Raw genomic sequence first — 22,306 nt, 5'->3', positions numbered from 1 at the left:
TTTTCACTCTCCTCTTTCACTTTCAACAAGAGGCTTTTTAGTTCCTCTTCACATTCTGCCATAAGGGTGGTGTCATCTGCATATCTGAGGTTATTGATATTTCTCCCAGCAATCTTGATTCCAGCTTGTGCTTCTTCCAGCCCAGCGTTCCTCATGATGTACTTTGGATATAAGTTAAATAAGCAGGGTGACAATATACAACCTTGACGTACTCCTTTTCCTATTTGGAACCAGTCTGTTGTTCCATGTCCAGTTCTAACTGTTGCTTCCTGACCTGCATACAGGTTTCTCAAGAGGCAGGTCAGGTGGTTTGGTATGCCCATCTCTTTCAGAATGTTCCACAGTTTATTGTGATCCACACAGTCAAAGGCTTTGGCATAGTCAATGAAGCAGAAATCGATGTTTTTCTGGAACTCTCTTGCTTTCTCCATGATCCAGCGGATGTTGGCAATTTGATCTCTGGTTCCTCTGCCTTTTCTAAAACCTGCTTGAACATCTGGGAGTTCACGTTTCACATATTGCTGAAGCCTGGCTTGGAGAATTTTGAGCATGACTTTACTAGCATGTGAGATGAGTGCAATTGCGTGGTAGTTTGAGCATTCTTTGGCATTGCCTTTCTTTGGGATTGGAATGAAGACTGACCTTTTCCAGTCCTGTGGCCACTGCTGAGTTTTCCAAATTTGCTGGCATATTGAGTGCAGCACTTTCACAGCATCATCTTTCAAGATTTGAAATAGCTCAATTGGAATTCCATCACCTCCACTAGCTTTGTTCGTAGTGATGCGAAATAAGGCCCACTTGACTTCACATTGCAAGATGTCTGGCTCTAGGTCAGTGATCACATTATTGTGACTATCTTGGTTGTGAAGATCTTTTTTTTACAGTTCTTCTGTGTATTCTTGCCACCTCTTCTTAATATCTTCTGCTTCTGTTAGGTCCATACCATTTCTGTCCTTTATCGAGCCTATCTTTGCATGAAATGTTCCCTTGGAATCTCTAATTTTCTTGAAGAGGTCTCTTGTTTTTCCCATTCTGTTGTTTTCCTCTATTTCTTTGCATTGATCACTGAGGAAGGCTTTCTTATCTCTCCTTGCTATTCTTTGGAACTCTGCATTCAGATGCTTATATCTTTCCTTTTCTCCTTTGCTTTTCGCTTCTCTTCTTTTCACAGCTATTTGTAAGGTCTCCTCAGACAGCCATTTTGCTTTTTTGCATTTCTTTTCCATGGGGATGGTCTTGGTCCCTGTTTCCTGTACAATGTCACAAACCTCCGTCCAGAGTTCATCAGGCACTCTATCTATCAAATCTAGTCCCTTAAATCTATTTCTCACTTCCACTGTATAATCATAAGGGATTTGATTGAGGTCATATCTGAATGGTCTAGTGGTTTTCCCTACTTTCTTCAATTTAAGTCTGAATTTGGCAATAAGGAGTTCATGATCTGAGCCACAGTCAGCTCCTGGTCTTGTTTTTGTTAATTGTATACAGCTTCTCCATCTTTGGCTGCAAAGAATATAATCAATCTGATTTTGGTGTTGACCATCTGGTGATGTCCATGTGTAGAGTCTAGAGAATAAAAATTTGAAATTGGTGAGAAATGACCAGTATTTAATGGGGTAAATCCTTCTGTGATAGAAACAGTTATGCATGACAAAGAGGAAATAATGAGAAATATAAAAAGCTTTGTGCTTTTGCAATCCACAATAACCAGGGAGAGGATATGGAAATCTATTGAGGAAATGGAAAACTTCTGAATGTGGGACTTGGGGCCTAGCATCAGTGTCCTATGCCTTGTTGCTGTTGTTCACTTGCTTAGTCATGTCTGACTCTGCGACCCAGTGGACTGCAGCACGCCAGGCTTCCCTTTCCACCATCTCCCATAGTTTGCTCAAGCTCAAATAGGTCCTATGCATATTAGTGTAATATTAATTTAGGAGGAGGCTAGTTTTTCCCTGGTGATCCAGTGGTTAAGACTCCACGCTTCCAATGCAGGGGACACAGGTTTGATCCCTGGTTGGGGAACAAGATCCCACATGCTGCTGGATGCCAAAAACAAGCAAAAATTGACTGTGGTGATGACTGCACATATCTACAAATATATTGTTATCTTTTAAAGAATGTACACTTAATGGGTGCCTTCTACAATATGTGTAATATATCTCAATAAAGCTGTTCAAATAAATCAATTCATGAAGTGTTTAAAATATTTAAAAAAAGAAGTTCAAAACCTCAAAAGCTAAGCCTTGTAAAAATGTTGTGAATGAAGATATTATTTTACATTAATTTAATATGATGACCCTTTTTATTTAGTACCACAGCCTCCTTCTCCCACCTCTGTCCTTGCTCTATCTTTTCTTTTACTTTAAAAATTTTTTTCTTTTTCTACAGCAGTTATTTCCTTCAAATATTTAATTTTCCTCTTTACTATGTTTATTGTCTTGTTTCCCCATGCTAGAATGTAAGCTCCATGAGAGCAAGGATCTTTTGTTCACTGATATACCTATCCTGAGAGCCTAGAACAGTCCCTGACATACTGAGTACTCAAAATGTGTTTTTCAATGAGTGAAGACATGAATGAATGCTTCACAAGCAAGTACTTCTCCTCTATGCTCTGGGTTCCCCAAGTTCAAGGCCATTTGAATCTAGGCAGGAAAGTCAAATCAGATGGTGATAGATTAAGGTTGCTAGAGGATTCTCTAAGATATCAGTTATTGCATAAGATTCTAAGGGGCTGGTGTCGGGAGGGAGTATTTACTGAACACATTTCAGTACAGTTGAAACTGGGTTATTTGAGGGGAAAGATGCTGGATAGAATAGATCAACAAGGAGATGAGTGTGCTTGGTTTTAGATCTGGGAAGGACAGCCCCATACTGATTGATTGGTGGCATGAACCACACAGTGGTATTGTTCCCTGGTGACCAGCCTTTTGAAGCTCTTATCAGTTAATCTGGATATCTGAGACTTCCAGACTGGAGTGTAACCTTAGTGAGCATCTGTTATCAGCCCACAGCAGTTCTCCAGAGAAAAGGGGCAACTGTGAGCCCTCAGCAGCCAACACTCATAGCTGCTGCTTGTAAATGTTTCCCAGGGACTGTATATGTATAACTGAATCACTATGTTGTATACCTGAAACTAATACAACATTTTGAATCAACTATACTCCAATAAATTTTTTAAAAAGACAAATTGCTGCTACTGCTAAGCCACTTCAGTCATGTCCGACTCTGTGTGACCCCATAGATGGAAGCCCACCAGGCTCCCCCGTCCCAGGGATTCTCCAGGCAAGACACTGGAGTGGGTTGCCATTTCCTTCTAAAATGTGTGAAAGTGAAAAGGGAAAGTGAAGTCACTCAGTCATGTCCGACCCCTAGTGACCCCATGGACTGCAGCCCACCAGGCTCCTCCATCCATGGGATTTTCCAGGCAAGAGTACTGGAGTGGCTTGCCATTGCCTTCTCCTTTTAAATAGTCAAATGCTTTACCTTTTTCTCTTGAACTCTTAATAGTAATGCCACAGAATTATATCCTAATGTAATATATTTTTTGTGAAAGTCTTTGATCATTGCAGCCTAATCTCTGCCATAGACACAAACATAAACTTACATTGTAAAAAATGCTTGTTTCCTGTGACTGTAAAGCTCTGAGCCTTTGGGATTGCTTTCATTATAATCAGTACATGATTAAAATACAAATATATGTATAAATTTATAATTAATAAACATAAAATAGACTATTATTGGCAATGCATCTCTTAATATGATGGAAAGGGAATTTTTTTTAAAAAGTAGTTCCTTTCTCTGTGGATGAATATTACTTATTGTTAGAATGATACCAAGTTCAGCATTTTCAATACATTTAAGTGTTGAGAAATCTTGTTTATATAAGTGGCCAGGGGATGAACAGAGTTTACTTAAAACAATATCATTATTGAACTTTTTCTGAATACTATCTCAAAAAATTACATAATGATGATCTATCAAAATTATATATAATGACTTATCAAACGACATCATGGTAGGGCTCTCCTCTGATTTTTTTAAAGTAAGGCATTAAAAAACTACAATCAGCCCTCCATAGCCTACAGGTTCCACATCTGTGGATAGAAAGGGCCAGCTGTACTTGGTTTACAAAAGGATTTGTTATCACATCATTAAAGTAATATATTTTCTCAATATCAACACCAATATTTCCAATGGTCTCTTTGATGTCCAGGAGGTATTTATACCTTGGGACCACACACCAAGGTGAGCTTTGACCTGAGTTAGAGACATGGTTTTGTTTTGTAAAGTGGGAGAAGTGAAGGTGGGAAAGTAGGACCATCAGGTTTATTCTCACACAGATCAAGCTCAGGAAAGAGTACCCATGGAAATAAAAAATCTGGAAATTGGTTAAAAACAGACACAGACAAAACCTGCCTATGTAATTCTTTAAAGTCTTCATGTATCCTAGGAGAATGGGTACTCAGTTGAAACAACATTGACCCACAGGACAGAATAATGTGTAAAGCAGGAGATTGGAGTAAGGAGGAAGGCAATATCCCTAGTGACTCCATCAAGACACTATAATACGATTTTTGAAAAGGTCATATACTCAATTTAGTTTCCCAGGTGGCACTAGTGGTAAAGAACCCACCTGCCAATGCAGGAAACGTAAGAGACACAAGTTAGATCCCTGGGTCAGGAAGATCCCCTGGAAGAGGGTATGGCAACCCACTCCAGTATTTTTGCCAAGAGAATCCCATGGACAGAGGAACCTGGCAGGCTACAGTCCATGGGGTAGCACAGAGTCGGACATGACTAAAGCAACTAAACCATCACCACTACCACATACTCAGTCTAGAACTCAACATGCATACATTACTCATGTCATTGGGACAAGGGATTCATTCACTTAGACTCAAGTGTAGATGATGGTACAGAGGTGGGGAAGGGTTGCAGAAATGCCGCTGGCTCTTTAGACAAAGGAACTCAGTACAGAAAAGGGAAGATGAGAATCACAATGTTACCCATTTACCTGGTTTTGCTGATTCTCCTTTACAGAAGTTAAATAAATCTCTTTGAAGTGCTTTAAGTGGGCTTCCCTGGTAGCTCAGCTAGTAAAGAATCCTCCTGCAATGTGGGAGACCTGGGTTCAATTCCTGGGTTGGGAATATCCACTGGAGGAGGGCATGGTAACCCACTCCAGCATTCTTGCCTGGAGAATCCCCATGGAGAGAGGAGTCTGGTGGGCTACAGTCCACGGGGTCACAAAGAGTTGGACCCAACTGAGCGACTAAGCACAGCACAGGACAGGACACTAAGTGCTTTAGGTAGTATATGACACACAGCTGAGATTCAGGGGACAACCGATCTATCAGAGGCAGCTCATGTAATTTCTTTTTGAGTGGTCTAACAATCTACTTCTAGGCCTAGCTCAGTGCTTTGGACTTGATAAATTCTACCCCAGCACGTTTTCAACTGGGTTCCATAGGAACTCACAGGGTGGGGTGCTCCAGAGTCCTGCAAACAGTGGAATTTTTTGCCAAAATATGTAAACTTCCTGAGGAATTTGTTCATCACTTCTATTTTAAATATTAAGATTTAGAGAAAGATTTAGTTGGGGAAAAGTGTTGCTGAAACACACACACACAAAGCTACTCACTTGAACACACAATTACTTCCATTCCTTATTTGTGTCCTGCTGCTGCTAAGTCACTTCAGTTGTGTCCGACTCTGTGCGACTCCGTAGACGGCAGCCCACCAGGCTCCCCTGTCCCTGGGATTCTCCAGGCAAGAACACTGGAGTGGGTTGCCATTTCCTTCTTCAATGCATGAAAGTGAAAAGTGAAAGTTAAGTCACTCAGTCATGTCCGACTCTTAGCGACCCCATGGACTTCAGCCTACCAGGCTCCTCCATCCATGGGATTTTCCAGGCAAGAGTACTGGTGTGGGGTGCCATTGGCTTCTCCATATTTGTGTCCTAGCACATGGTATTTCCTGTGCCTAGGGTAACCAAAGCTCACCTTCGTTAGAGTCTCTGCCAGCCCTTCCAGACAAATGATAAAGCTTTATCTTTTACATTGTATTTTGTATTTACTATTATTACAGCACTTCCCATGTTGTATCATAACTCTATGATTACATGTACTAGCAGTTCAACTTTCTAAATACCTCTTGAACATGTCTTCTTTTCTACATTCCCACTACAATGCTTTAGCTCAGTTTATCATCATCTCTCATTTGGATCATGGCAACAGCATTCAATCTTTGTTCTTTCCTATCTATATTTCCATACCGCCACAAAAGTGACCCATCTAAGACTATATTCTGATTATATCATGTCTCTACTTACAACATTTTATGAATCTTATTGCTCCAAATGATAGATCCTATGATACTTCTGAGTGTAGTTAATTTGTCCTGTTTTCATCCTCATGCTTCTTTCACTCTTCTTATCTTACCTGTGGATCATAAGTTGTAGTCATCAAGAATTATTGATAAATACAACCAGAAAGTCATGCTATTGTAAGGTTTTGTGCCTTTATAAACAAACACTGCCCTCTCTACCTGAGATTGCTGTTCTCTAGTGAGATTAATGCCTCCAGACCTTTTACATCCCCACTTAGATATTACTTCTTCTGCTATTTATTTTGTGATCCCATAGTTCTCCTTCACTCTTATTTACCATATTTCAAAGTAATTTTCTGCAATTGTGTTTGTCTCTACCATAAGACTCAAGTCTTTTTTGAAGGGGTATACAATTTTCATATTTCATTGTACTTACATTTAAATTTCAACATTAAATACATGTATAAGTATATTCTAATCTTATGTCCTGATTTTTGAAATGGAAAGATAATTGGATGGACGGATTTAAGGATGTAATATATTAGACAGTGTAGAATATACTAAACAATTAGAGAATCTAGGGGATGGTAAAAATCTGTCAATATACATGTACACATTTAGTGACACCAGTAAACACTATCAGGTCAAGAAGACATCTAAAACTTTGGGTTGCACTTAGAGAAAAAAAACCATTCAGGACTAAACTGAGAGGTCTTTGGTTGTTGACATAATCTCTCTTTGATTTTACACTTTAGACAAACTAAGGACTTTGTCAGTATATTGAAACCCCTGAATTGTACAAAATCCCTATTTCTCAAGAGAGACAGTAACAACAAGGTAGATTAAGGAATTGGTTAACACCAATTAGGATTGTGGGGACCGGCCACAAAGTGAGCCTGGCTGCTGGAGGCTGAAAATCCAGTTAGATGATGTAGCTCAAGTCTAGTATCTGTAGATTTGAATAGCAGGCTAGAAACCCAGCCTGGAGACAGAATTGGTTAGTGCATTCCTCTAAAATCATTGTTTTCCAAACAAGTTCCTAGGAGGCTTTCCTGCAACAGAGCATAAGACTTATCAGTCTTAAGCAGGCACTGCATCTTCATTATCTATATATCTCCATTTCCTAGTACCATACCTTGCACAAAGTAGTTTTTTAATTTATTTTTTAATTGGAGGATAATTGCTTTACAATGTTGTGTTGATTTCTGCTGTACAACATGAACCAGCCATAAGTATATATATATTCTCTCCCTCTTGAGCCTCCCTCCCTGCCCATCCCACCCCTCTAGGTCACCACAGAGCACTAAGCTGAGCTTCCTGTGCTATACAGCAACTTCTTACTAGCTGTCTATTTTACACATGATAGTCTAGTAGTTTTCAATAAACAGTTTTTGAAAAAGTAAGAGATGAATGTTTGGGAGGAGAATGTATGTCTGACCTGGGGCAGGCTTTACTTTGGGGTCCTGGGTCATTCCCAGTAAAGAGGCCATGGGGCTTTAGAGCATGTGGTATAGGGAGCCAGAGGGTTTCTAGCTATGTCCAGAAAGGGTTAGCTTCTGTATAATCTACACAAATTTATGGAATTACTTGCATTAAAACTAGATTAAATAGAGCTTCATAGTCTAATAGCCACTGCAGTACACCCTGCAGCATAATCAGTATCAGTAAAAGGAAGACATTAGGAAAATGAGATTGCTGAAAAACGAAAGGAGAAAGGAATCTGGGTGCTATAGAGACCAAACAGTAGTCACAGCTGTTGACTCTAGGGGACAACAGAACAAGAAGGGGATAAAAAGAGCAATAAAAGACCATTGAAAGCACACCTGTTACAGTAGGAGACAGGCCTTGAACGGTATCCAGTTACATGCCTAGGACAATTTGCCTCTTATTTATTTTAAACTCTGAGCAATCTAGGGATAAAATTGGACTAAGATGGGGCATTGTTCTAACATTTCCTATTGGCAATATCCTTTCTGTATTACTGAACAAAGAAACATATATATAGTTAAACAAAGCAAAAACAATTTATCTTTTTAAATTCATGTATAAAATGTAAATAATATAAGAAAAAGAAAATTATTGTGCCACTAACCATCTAACTCCAATATAATCTCACTGTTAACCTTTTCTGATGTCCTATCTTGCTACTAAATATAATTTTGGAAAATCTTATCATCCAGGTGTTATTACTTAAATAATTATTTCATCTTTGGCCTCACAGATGGCTTAGATACACAGGAATCTAGTTTGATAATTTAAGTACCATATTTTAAATATTCCTGAAAATAAGTGGATAGTTTAATAAAGCAGATAATGTACATAGACAACCACAAATATTTAGATAAAAATGGAAACATTCAGTCAAAAATCTAGATTTACATCTGCATGATGACAGAGTAAAATTTCCATTTTCCATGCAACGTTTTTTCTATAACAGTGTGGATGCTGCAGAAACATCTTCTTATAGTTATTCACTTCTTTGTATAGAAGAGATTATTGCTGTATCAACAAGAAAAACAAACCAAGTGTTATTATATTAATTCATACTAAGGCAGGCTTAACAGGAAGAACTTCCTATAGTGCTTCTATATTTTTCTGTTTGATGTGTTTGCCATTACGTGAACCAAAGAATTTCCTAACTACCACCATTCATAGTTTGCATAGTATCAGTTCTAGTAGAATGAATTCCTTCATTAATTCATTTGAAGATTAAACTGGGAGCAGAGGGAGAGGATGTTGAAGGATATTCCAAATAGAACAGCATGTGCCAAGGGACTGACTTGATAAGGTACTTGGCATGTTGGAGAATGTAAAAGAAGGCCAGAATAGCTCAAAGAGAGTGAGTGAGGGCTCTTGGGCTTTATTCTAAGAGTCATAGGAAATCACTGAGCGGTTTTCTTATTCAATAATGATACAATCTCTTTAATGTGTTTAAAAGGTCACTAGGTGGACAGTGTGCAAAATGGATCAGAGGGCTGGGCAAGGCTAGACCTAGGGCCAGTGATACCTGTTGGCTTGTCATAGAGTCCTAGCAATGGAGATAAGCGGACAGATTTGAGGGAGATGTCAGAGGTAGAATCAATAAGGACATAGTGATTAACTGTTGGCAGAAGAAAGATGGTGAGTTTGAAGTTGACTCCTGGTTTTCTGAGTTGAGTAATTGGGTGGATAGTGGTGTCTTTAACTGAAATGCCAAGTACCAAAAGAAGAACAGAAGTTTGGGGAAGGTAATATAAATCTTCAATATACCTTTTGTCCTGATGAATTTTTGGTACCTATAGGATACCTATGGTAGACAGGTTTCAGGTTCAGTATGAAAATCTAGGATGGTGTAACTGGTATATAACTGAAACCCTGCAAGTGAATGAAATCAACTAAGGAGAAGAGGCCACACCCTGAGGAATTCAAACATTTAAAGTTTGGTGAAAAATGGAGTAAACAACAAAGATGCCAGTGGAATAGCCAGATAAAAGGAAGAAAGCTGAAAGAGGGTGATGTCATAGTAATCAAGGGAACATTGTTTTGAGAAGGAGGATGTAATCTTCTATGATGATGACTGAAAGAGTGCCACGTGTGAGATTCTCTCTAGTCAGGATCTCATCCCGCCATCACACTTCTACCTGAATTATATGGTGTAAATATACTGGCAAGATAGGTCCACTAAGTCTACAGGACTCAGGCCATAGAAAAAAATAATTCTCCTCTTAAATCTAATAAAACTAATGGAGAAATGCCCTGGGTGTTTTTTTCACAAGTGTTTTTTTCGCTTGTGGCTCAGCAGTAAAAAAAATCCACCTGCCAATGTAGGAGATGCAGGTTTGATCCTTGGGTTGGGAAGATCCCCTGGAGGAGGATATGTATTCTTGCCTAGGAAATCTCATGGACGGAGGAGCCTGGCAGGCTACAGTCCATGGGTCACAAAGATTTGGACACAACTGAGTGACTAAATAACAACAACAATGACAAAATATCTTATTTCTTAAACAGGAGAGTCAGACTTCCTATTTATGATTTATTAGAACCCACATGTAACAAACACACTGGAACTCAACAAAAAAGAATTAGACTATTTTCTAAAGGAAAAAAGAAATACAGGTCTCAGGGGGAAATGTCCAAGGAACACAGATATTATGTCTATATTTGTCAAACAGGCAAAGAAGAGAGAACAAAGACCAGAAAACACTGAAAAATGATTCTTAAGCTAAAACTCCATGAAGTTTGTGGATTTCTGGGAGTATGAAGCCCTTTGAATGAAGAGTTTAAGCTGTACACAAAGTAGGAGTTCAATTAGAATCAGATATCAAAGATGATCTTGCTTACTCCAAGTGATTTAACTGGATACTGGCTGAAGAGAGCTTAAGCTGAAAAGGAATTAGTAATGTTGTGACTAAGATTCTGACAGATGTGAATAACAGGAAGAAGAACTCTGAGGCAATCCAGAAGGAAAAAAAAATGGAAAAGAGGCTGAATAGATACAAACTGATGATTATTTTGATTGAATTTAATCTCAACAATGAATTCAAATAGCAGATATATCATTTCAGAGAAACAAATCTCTTCTAATAAAGAAAAATTACATAGTATGTTCAATTTCTAAGCCCATGCTATTGATAAAAGCTTTTTGAGAGAGAACAGGGGTAGGGGAAGGAAGGGAGGGTACGAGAAAGAGAAAGAAATTGATTCTGAAAAATTGACTTTGTCTGCCTGATAGTCATTGGATGAAATCACAAAGAAAACATTGGCAAGAGACCAGGCCTCCTGGAATCCATTAAATACAAAGAAGGAGAAAAATATCTAACTGTTGGTTGCAGATCAGCATGATATATTCAAAGATTTGAGCAGAACTATTTAAGGGTAAGCAAATCCAGCAATAAAATGTGAAAATCAGCACTCATAAAAATAAGAAAAGAAAATTTCTAGGTTAGAGAGCAACTGATACTACTACATATGTTGGATCCTATACATGGGTCTTAACCAGAAACAAAGATCTTGGAGGGCCAGTGATTCCTCAGTTTCTGTTCTCCCCTTAGCATATGCAAATTTCTGCAACGTCTCCACTAGTTGGTAGTCACAATTACAGTTTTTGAAGGTGTGCTCAGAATAAAGGCTAATCTGACCAACTAAACCACAGACTTAAAATAGACATGAGGGCTAATCTAATCTCTAGGCTGGGAGATGAAGTATGACAGTCATGTCCCACACGCACACCTTTATTTCTACAGTGGATAAATCCAATAGACAAGAGCTGCATGGTAGAATGACTTGACTTGAAAATGTAGTTTGCTTTAATGAGAAGTATCAGAAGGAAATTAGAGCTCAAGTAGGCAAGATGCCAAGGACAGGGAAGTCAGCTAACGCAGGCTAGAATGGGTTGTTACTAGAGACATATACTAAAAGAATCATTTCTGACCTTTTAGAAAATGGAGACTACTCATTACTGATAAGACAAAGCTTTATGAAAAATTGCAAAAGCAATAATTTTTCATTCTATAAAAAATTTGGAAAGTAAATCTAAACAAAAATAAGAAAATAAAGAATATACCTCCAGAAGTGAAAGTGAAAGTCGCTCAGTCATGTCCGACTATACAGTCCATGGAATTCTCCAGGCCAGAATACTGGAGTGGGTAGCCTTTCCCTTCTCCAGGGAATGAGATAGCCACAGTTAGCTCTTTGGTGTACATCTCATAAATTTTTTTCTATGCATATACAAATATACATGTGTGTGTATATATGCATACAGTTTGTGACTCCATGGACCATAGCCTGCCAAGCTGCTCTATCCATGGGATTTTCCAGGCAAGAATACTGGCCTGGTTTGCCATTTCCTTCTCTTGGGTCTCTTCCCAATTGCAGGGATTGATCCAGAGTCTCCTGCATTGGCAGGCAGATTCTTTACCACTGAGCCAGCGGAGAAGCCCATGTATGCAGTTACTGAATTTTCATCAGAATTTTCACTTAATGATATTTTATGAACAACTTTTTACTACAATAAATACATATACACAGTACTATTTTTCTACATAATATTACATCATAAGGGTCTATCTCAATTGATTTTACTGATCTATTGTTGAACATGTTTGGTGTTTCTAGTTTTTTCACAACTATGAAGAATACTACAGTGAATATTACTGAGCACATTCTTTCTTTAAGGATCCCTTTATAACATCAAACATATAAATATGGGACAACTGGATAGCCACATGCAAAAGACAGAAGTTATACCCCTATATCACACTAGATCTAAAATTAGCTCTAAATGGATCTAAAACTAAATATAAGAACTAGAACTATACAGCTTTTAGAAGAAAAACAGAGTGGTAAAACTTTGTAACCTTGGGCTTGGCAATGATTTCTTAGATATGACCCCAGAAGCACAATCAGCAAAAGAAAATAAAAGAAAATGGACTTTATCAAAATTAAATTTTCTGCATCAAAGAACAGTATCAAGATAGTGAAAAGGCAATCAATGGAATGGGAGAAAATAGTTACAAATCACAGATCTATTAGAGTCTAGCATCCAGATTATATATACATCTCCTATAATTCAACAACTAAAAAGAAAACAACCCAATGAAAATTTGGGCAAGGGACCTGAATAGATATTTCCCTAAAGAAAATATGCAAATTTCCAATAAGCACATGAAAAGATGCTCAACATCACTAATCATGAGGAAAATGCAAATCAAAATACAGTGAGATGTCAGTTCACACTGATTATGATGGCTACTATATATTAATTTTGTGCCCCATGTATTTTATTTTTTTTTATTTGAAGGACACACACACAAAAACAATAAGTGTTGGCCAGGATGTGGAGAAATTGACTTTGGTATGTTGCTAGTGGGAATGTAAAATGGTTCAGGCACTGTAGAAAACAGTTTTTACAGTTTCTCAAGTTAAGCATAGAAGTAACATTGTTGTTGCTGTTCAGTCACTGTCATGTCCAGCGTTTTGTGACCCCATAAACTGTGGCAGGCCAGGTTCCTCTGTCTTTCACTATCTCCCAGGGATTGCTCAGATTCATGTGCATTGAGTTGGTGATGCTAACTATCTCATCCTCTGCTGCCTCTTACCCTTTTGCCTTCAATCTTTCCCAGCATCAGGGTGTTTTCTATGTGTCAGCTCTTTGCATCAGGTGGCTGAAGTACTGCAGCTTCAGCTTCAGCATCAGTCCTTCCAATGAATATTCAGGGTTGATTTCCTTTAGGATTGACTGGTTTCATCTCCTTGCAGCCCAAGTGACTCTCAAGAGTCTTCTCCAGCATCACAATTCAAAAGCATCAATTTTTCAATGCTCAGCCTTCTTTATGGACCAACTCTCACAACTGTACATGACTACTAGAAAAACCATAGCTTTGACTATATGGATTTTTGTCAGTAAAATGATGTTTCTGCTTTTTAACACACTGTCTAGGTTTGTCATAGCTTTCCTTCCAATGAACAAGCATCTTAAATTCATGGTTGCAGTCACTGTCCATAGTGAATTTGGAGCCCAAGAAAATGAAATCTGTCACTGCTTGCAGTTTTTCTCCTTCTATTTGCCATGAAGTGATGGGACTAGATACTGTGATTTAGTATTTTTAATTTTGAGTTTCAAGCCAGCTTTTTCACTCTCCTCTTTCATCCTCATCAAGAGGCTCTTTAGTTCCTCTTCACTTTCTTCCATTAGAGTGGTATCATCTGCATATCTGATGTTGTTGATATTTCTCCTGGCAATATTGATTCCAACTTGTGGTTCATCCACCCTGGCATTTTGCATGATATACCCTGCATATAAGTTAAATAAGCAGGGTGACAATATACAATCTTGTCCTATTCCTTTCTCAATTTTGAAACAATCAGTTGTTCCATGTTCAGTTCTAACTGTTGCTTATTGACCCATATACAGGTTTCTCAGGAAACAGATAAAGTGGTCCAGTACTCCCATCTCTTGGAGAATTTTGAGCATTATTTTGCAAGCATGTGAAATGAGTACAATTGAGTGGTGGTTTGACCATTCTTTGGCATTGCTTTTCTTTGGGATTAGAATGAAAACTGACTTTTTCCAGTCCTGTGGCCACTGCTGAGTTTTCCAAATTTGCTGGCATATTGAGTACAGAACTTTCACAGCATCATCTTTTAGGATTCGAAATAGCTCAGCTGTTAATTCTGTCATCTCCACTAACTTTTTCCATAGTAATGCTCCCTAAGGCTCACTTGATGTCTTACTTCAAGATGTCTTGCTCTAGGTGAGTGACCACACTGTTGTGGTTATCTGGGTCATTAAGACCTATTTTGTATAGTTCTTTGTATACTTGCCACCTCTTCTTAGTCTCTTCTGCTTCTGTTAGGTCCTTACTGTTTCTATTCTTTATTGTGCCCATCCTTGCATGAAATGTTCCCTTGATGTCTCCAGTTTTCTTGAAAAGATTTCTAGTCTTTCATATTCTATTGTTTTCCACTATTTCTTTTCATTGTTCATTTAAGAAGACTTTATCTCTCTTTGCTATTCTCTGGAACTCTGCATTCAGCTGGGTATATCTTCCCCTTTCTCCCTTGCCTTTCACTTCTCTTCTTTTCTCAGCTATTTATAAAGCCTTCTCAGATAACCACTTTGCCTTCTTGCATTTCTTTTTCTTTGGAATAGTTTTGGTTACTGCCTCCTGTTTATAGTGTTACAAACTTCCATTCACAGTTCTTCAGGCACTGTGTCTACCAGATCTAATCCCTTGAATCTATTCATCACCTCCACTGTATAGTCATAAGGGATTTTATTTAGGTCATACCTGATGGCCTACTGGTTTTCCCTACATTCTTCAATTTAAGCCTGGATTTTGCAATAAAGAGTTTATGATCTGAGCCACAATCAGCTACAGGTCTTGTTTTTGCTGGCTGTTAGAGAGCTTCTCCATCTTTGGCTGCAACGAACATAATCAACCTGATTTCTGTGTTCACCATCTGGTGATTTCCATGTGTAGAGTCATCTCTTGTGTTATTGGGAGAAGGTGTTTGTTATGCCCAGTGTGTCCTCTTAAAACAAACTGTTAGCCTTTACCCTGCTTCATTTGGTACTCCAAGGCCAAACTTGCCTGTTATTCTGGGTATCTCTTGTGGAAAAGACTCTGATGTTGGGAGGGATTGGGGGCAGGAGGAGAAGGGGATAACAGAGAATGAGATGGCTGGATGACATCACCAACTCAATGGACATGAGTTTGAGTGAACTCTGAGAGTTGGTGATGGACAGGGAGGCCTGGCGTGCTGTGATTCATGAGGTTGCAAAGAGTCGGACACGACTGAGCGACTGAACTGAACTGAACTGAACTTGACGTCCTACTTTTGCTTTCCAATCCCCTGTGATGAAAAGGACATCTTTTTGGTGATAGTTCTAGAAAGTGTTTTAGATCTTCATAGAACTGGTCAACTTCAGCTTCTTCAGCATCAGCTATTGGGGCATACACTTGGATTACTGTGATGTTGAATGATTTGTCTTGGATACAAGCTGAGATCATTGTGTTTTTGAGATTTCACCCAAGTACTTCATTTCTGTCTCTTGTTGACTATGAGGGCTACACCATTTCTTCTAAGGGATTCTTGCCCACAGTCATAGATCTAATGGTCATCTGAATTAAATTTATCCCTTTCCATCCATTTTAGTTCACTGATTCCTAGAATGTTGATGTTCACTCTTGCCATCTCCTCTTGACCACATCCAACTTACCTTGATTCATGGACCTAACATTCCAGGTTCCTATGTAATATTATTCTTTACAGCACTGGAGTTTACTTTCACCACCAGACATATCCACAGCTGAGCATTGTTCCTGCTTTGACGCAGCCACTTTATTCTTACTGACGCTATTAATATTAGTAATTACCCTCTGCTCTTCCCCAGAAGCATACTGGACACCTTTTAACCTTGAGGGCTCATCTTCCACTGTCATATCTTTATAAACCTTTTATACTGTTCATGGGGTCCTCAAGGCAAGAATATTGCAGTGGGTTTCCATTCCTCCTCCAGTGACCACATTTTGTCAGAGCTCTTCACTATGTTCTTTCCAACTTGGGTGGCTCTGCACGGCACAACTTGCAGCTTCATTGAGTTTCACAAACCCCTTCACCATGAAAAAGCTATGATCCAAGAAGGGAATCCATATAAATCAGCAACTCTATTCCTAGATAAATATCCCCCAAAATTGAAGGCAGATATTCAAAGACATGTATACCCATGTTCATAGCAACACTATTCAAATTCACTAGTCAAAACATGGACTCAACCCAAACATGCATCAGTGAATGAATGGATAAATAATGTGGCATGTCCATACAATGAAATATTATTCATCCATGAAAAGGAATGAGGTGGTGATTCGTACTGCAACATGGATGAACTTTGAAAACATACTAATTAAAAGAAACTGGACACAAAATGACACATATTGTATACATCTATTTAAGTGAAATATCCAGAATAAGCAAATCCTTAGAGACAGGATGCATACTGGGGGTTTTTAGGAGCTGCATGGAGGGGATATTATGGAGTTTCTGCTTAATGGATATGGGGCTTACTTTTGGGGTGATAACAACTTCTGGAACTAGATAGTAATGATGGTTACACTACATTGTGAATGCACTTAATGCCACTGAGTTATGTATTTCAAAATGATTTAAATTGTAAGTTTTATATGTTCATTTTACAGCAATAAACTTAAATTAAAATGTATTTGTAAACTTACATAATTTATTACTTTCAATACACATTGTTTGAGATATTATATAATGACAGAAAGCTACTATGACTTTAATAATATGAGTTAATATACTATTAAAATCATAGATGGACATATTTGAAAAAATAATACTAGATTTATGTTCAAGATAAATGTATATGATCTAATACCAGGCTTGCTTCATATAAGGATATGAGAATTCTTTGCTGTAATTTTGCTGGCTCCTGGAAGTTTAGGGCACACAGGTTAAAACTTATTGAGCCAAAGCATAAGTTCACAAAATCAGAAAGGCAGTGAATTGGTTTCCTGTGGCTGTTGTAACAAATTACCACAAACTAAGGACTCTGTGGACATGAGTTTGAGTGAACTCCGGGAGTTGGTGATAGACAGGGAGGCCTGGCATGCTGTGATTCATGGGGTCGCAGAGAGTCGGACACGACTGAGTGACTGAACCGAACTGAACTGAACTGAAGGACTTCCCTGGTGGCTCAGTTGTAAAGAATCCACCTGCCAATGCAGGAGACATAGTAGATATGGGTTCAATCCGTGGGTTGGGAGCATCTCCTGCAGAAGAAAATAGCAACCCAACCATATTATTTATTTATGATTTTTAAATTTTTTCATCATGTTATATATACATACACACACACACACACATGCAAATAAAGAGGGGAAAATTTACTTGAGGAAGTGGAATAATCATATTCCATATCTCAACAGAGCATTAAGCAACACAGACATTTCGTATAGTTTCATTTTTTAAAATTCAAGACAGATAACTATCATCAGCATGTTATCCAGATATTGCACACAGTGCAGAGAAACAATTTGAACTTAAGAGCAAAGGTAGCTGACATTACATTTTTAATGTTATCTTTGAGATATAATTTGCATACAATAAAATTTGCCCTTTTAAGGTGTTTAATTCAGTGGTTTCAGTATATTTACAGAGTTGTACAATCATTACCATTATGTAATTTTTAGAACAATTTCATCATCCTCAAAACAAACCTTGTCCCACTAGCAGTCACTCCATAATATCCCCTTTTCCTGTCAGTGCCTTATAACTGTTAATATACCTTTTGTGCCTACAGATTTACCTATTCTGGACATTTCATATAAATGGAATCATATAATATGTGGGGTTTTTGTGACTGGCTTCTTTCCTTTAGCATCTTTCCAAGGTCAATCATCACTGTAACACATATCAGAACTTCATTCTTTTTTGTGGCCAAATAATATCGACAGGGATCAAGACCATCCCCATGGAAAAGAAATGCAAAAAAGCAAATAGGCTGTCTGCGGAAGCCTTACAAACAGCTGTGAAAAGAAGAGAAGTGAAAAGCAAAGGAGAAAAGGAAAGATATAAGCATCTGAATGCAGAGTTCCAAAGAATAGCAAGGAGAGATAAGAAAGCCTTCCTCAGTGATCAATGCAAAGAAATAGAGGAAAACAACAGAACAGGAAAGACAAGAGATCTCTTCAAGAAAATGAGAGATACAAAGGGAATATTTCATGCAAAGATGGGCTCGATAAAGGGCAGAAATGGTATGGACCTAACAGAAGCAGAAGATATTAAGAAGAGGTAGCAAGAATACACAGAAGAACTGTACAAAAAAGATCTTCAAGGCTAAGATAATCACGATGGTGTGATCACTCACCTAGAGCCAGACATCCTGGAATGTGAAGTCAAGTGGGCCTTAGAAAGCCTCACTACGAACAAAGCTAGTGGAGGTGATGGAATTCCAGTTGAGCTATTTCAAATCCTGAAAGAAGATGCTGTGAAAGTGCTGCACTCAATATGCCAGCAAATTTGGAAAACTAAGCAGTGGCCTGACTGCAAAAGGTCAGTTTTCATTCCAATCCCAAAGAAAGGCAATGGCAAGGAATGCTCAAACTATCACACAATTGCACTCATCTCACACACTAGTAAAGTCATGTTCAAAATTCTCCAAGCCAGGCTTCAGCAAGACATGAACCGTGAACTCCCAGATGTTCAAGCAGGTTTTAGAAAAGGCAGAGACACCAGAGATCAAATTGCCTACATCCACTGGATCATGGAAAAAGCAAGAGAGTTCCAGAAAAACATCGATTTCTGCTTCATTGACTCTGCCAAAGCCTTTGACTGTGTGGATCACAAGAAAATGTGGACAATTCTGAAAGAGATGGGAATCCCAGACCACCTGACCTGTCTCTTGAGAAACCTGTATGCAGGTCAGGAAGCAACAGTTAGAACTGGACATGGAACAACAGACTGGTTCCAAATAGGAAAAGGAGTACGTCAAGGCTGTATACTGTCACTCTGCTTACTTAACTTCTATGCAGAGTACATCATGAGGAATGCTGGGTTGGAGGAAGCACAAGCTGGAATCAAGATTGCCAGGAGAAATATCAATAACCTCAGATATGCAGATGACACCACCCTTATGGCAGAAAGTGAAGAGGAACTAAAAAGCCTCTTGATGAAAGTGAAAGAGGAGAGTGAAAAGGTTGGCTTGAAGCTCAACATTCAGAAAACAAAGATCATGGCATCTGGTCCCATCACTTCATGGGAAATAGATGGGGAAACAGTGGAAACAGTGTCAGACTTTATTTTTCGGGGCTTCAAAATCACTGCAGATGCTGATTGGAGCCATGAAATGAAAAGATGCTTACTCCTTGGAAGAAAAGTTATGACCAACCTAGACAGCATATTAAAAAGCAGAGATGTTAGTCTACCAACAAAGGTCTGTCTAGTCAGCGCTATGTTTTTTCCAGTGGTCATTTATTGATGTGAGAGTTGGAATATAAAGAAAGCTGAGCACCAAAAAATCGATGTTTCTGAACTATGGTGTTGGAGAAGACTCTTGAGAGTCTCTTGGACTGCGAGGAGATCCAACCAGTCCATCCTTAAGGAGATCAGTCCCAAATATTCATTGGAAGGACTGATGTTGAAGCTGAAACTCCAATACTTTGGCCACTTGATGCGAAACACTGACTCATTTGAAAAGACCCTGATGTTGGGAAAGATTGAAGGTGGGGAAAAGGGGATGACAGAGGATCAGATAGTTGGATGGTATCACCGACTCAATGGACATGACTTTGAGTAAACTCCGGGAGTTGGTGGTCGACAGGGAGGCCTGGCGTGCTGCAGTCCATGGGGTCGCAAAGAGTCGAACATGACTGAGTGACTGAACTGAACTGAACTGAAGGAGGTTTCTATACTCAAGTCTTTTCTGAATTTCTAATCTATGAGTGTGCATTTCCAGCCTTCGAGGTTAGAAATATTGCAAACATTGTATGCCATTTCTTCACTTTTTGACAAGAGGAATATTTTTCAAATATTTTATTGAAGAACAATCACAATATTTATATATTTATTTTATAAATGCACATATTTAAGATGTGCAATTTATTATGTTTTGACATATGTATACATCCATGAAACCATCTCCACCATCATATCACCTGCTGAGGTTATGAATCCTGATTAGTCTAAATCAATCATAATAAATTCCTTTTCCTTGCCAGTGTTTGAAGTATGGATATATTACTCGATTCTCATCAACCAGATATGAGAGGATGTTTCATTGGGGCTTTCTGGAAGTAGTTTCCTTACTTAAGAAAGATAGCCTCAAGAACATATGGTCTCTGCTTCCACTGGTCATGGTTACATCTAGATATTATGTCTGCAACTATAATAATCATCTTATGATAGTGAGAAGAATAAATGAGTAGAAAACTGACAGTTTGAGGATGACAGAGCAGAAAGATAGGATGAAACTTGTCTTTGAATTCTTCTTTGAAACACTGAAGACAAAACAAAACCCTGGAGCCACTCAACCTTGACACTTCTTGTTCTGTGAGTTAAAACATTGTCTTCACAATTTACACCTTTTGGGGTAGGATTTTCTGTTCCATATAGCTGAAAACATGCTTACAAAGAGGTTTCAAAGCACATATCACTGACCATTCAGTTCCTGGTTCTTTAACCTCAGCCGGTTTAACTTAGTGCTTTATAAGTCACAGAGTGCAATTTTATGTACCTTGCCTCACTTACGTGCCATCTACTGGGTTCACAGCTCTGGTCTTTGATTCCTAGAACTGTGTTCCATATTTTAATACCTAGCCCCTCTTTGACTTTTGCAATTTAGCTTTACATTCAACTTTCAGCTTCCATTGACCCCTAAGTTCAGCTGCTCTAACAAATTAAGAGGTGGCAAGCCACCTCTCAAGCCACTAATGCCAGTCCAGTAATTCTCAGTACCTTCTCTCATAAGTGGCTCCTCTTCCTTTACTTCCTGTTTGAAAGTATGATACCCCCCTTCCATGCAGATGCCCAAGTTAGAAATTATCCTTGCTTCTTCCTTTTTTTCTCATCCCAACATCCAGTCAGTCATTGGCGACCTACTCATTTTTAAAAATTTTTTATTGGAGTATAGCTGATTAACAACATTGTGTTAGTTTTTACTGTATAGCAAAGTGAATCAGTGATACATATACACATATCCACTCTTTTTAAAGATTCTTTCCCATATAGGTCATTACAGAGTATTGCGTAGAGTCCCCTGCGCTAGACAGTAGGTATTTTATTGGGTTGGCCAAAAAGTTCATTCGGGTTTTTCTGGACTCCTTTGTCCAACCCTATATATACAGTAGTGTGTAGAAATCAACTTCAGTCTCTCAATTTATCCCTCCTCCCTTTCCCCCTGGTTAACATAAGACCTACTTATTTTAACTTTGGCTTTTTTCTTCAACTCTTCTCTCCATCCTCATTCTCATCTTCCTAGTTTCAATACCATCATTTCTCCTGAGTCGCAGTAACTATTTCCCTGCTGTTTTTCCTGTCTCCAATCTTGCCATCTTTCAATACAACCTATGTTTTGCAGTGAGGGGAAAGTTTCTGAAACGCTGACTATGTTATTTCCATGCTCATATCCACTGCCCCCTGTTCTCCCGCACCCATTTTTATAGGGGGAAGTTCTTAAGTTGGGACAGAGGGCCTCCAAGATCTGGCTCTCCCTTGCTTCTCCAGCTTCATGACCCACCACTGACTAACTCAAAATTCATTAATCAGCAACCATGAATGGTTTATAGTTCCTCAGAACACACCATGCCATGATTCACCTTCATTCCTTTGCTCATAATCTTCTCTGCCAAAAATGCCCCTTCTCCTATTATAGTATTTTCCTACTTATTCTTTGGGCCTTGGTTCAAGCATCACCTCCTGAAAGATTTATTTGGTCCCACTCAATCTAGATTTCCTTCCTTAATATTCTTTTACAGCATCT

General features: G+C 38.6%; 1 pseudogene; it reads right to left on the bottom strand.

Annotated features, from left to right (window-relative positions):
• Positions 1-16,250, bottom strand: part of LOC148773422 (protein CFDP2-like) — a 34,448-nt pseudogene extending 18,198 nt beyond the window's left edge.
• Between the last annotated feature and the right edge of the window lie 6,056 nt (positions 16,251-22,306).

The sequence above is a fragment of the Moschus berezovskii genome, chromosome X (genome assembly GCF_049115385.1).
Source record: "Moschus berezovskii isolate FMDL1 chromosome X, NW_MosBer_1.0, whole genome shotgun sequence".
Lineage (NCBI taxonomy): Eukaryota > Metazoa > Chordata > Mammalia > Artiodactyla > Moschidae > Moschus > Moschus berezovskii.
This window is presented reverse-complemented; position numbering and strand designations above follow the sequence as displayed.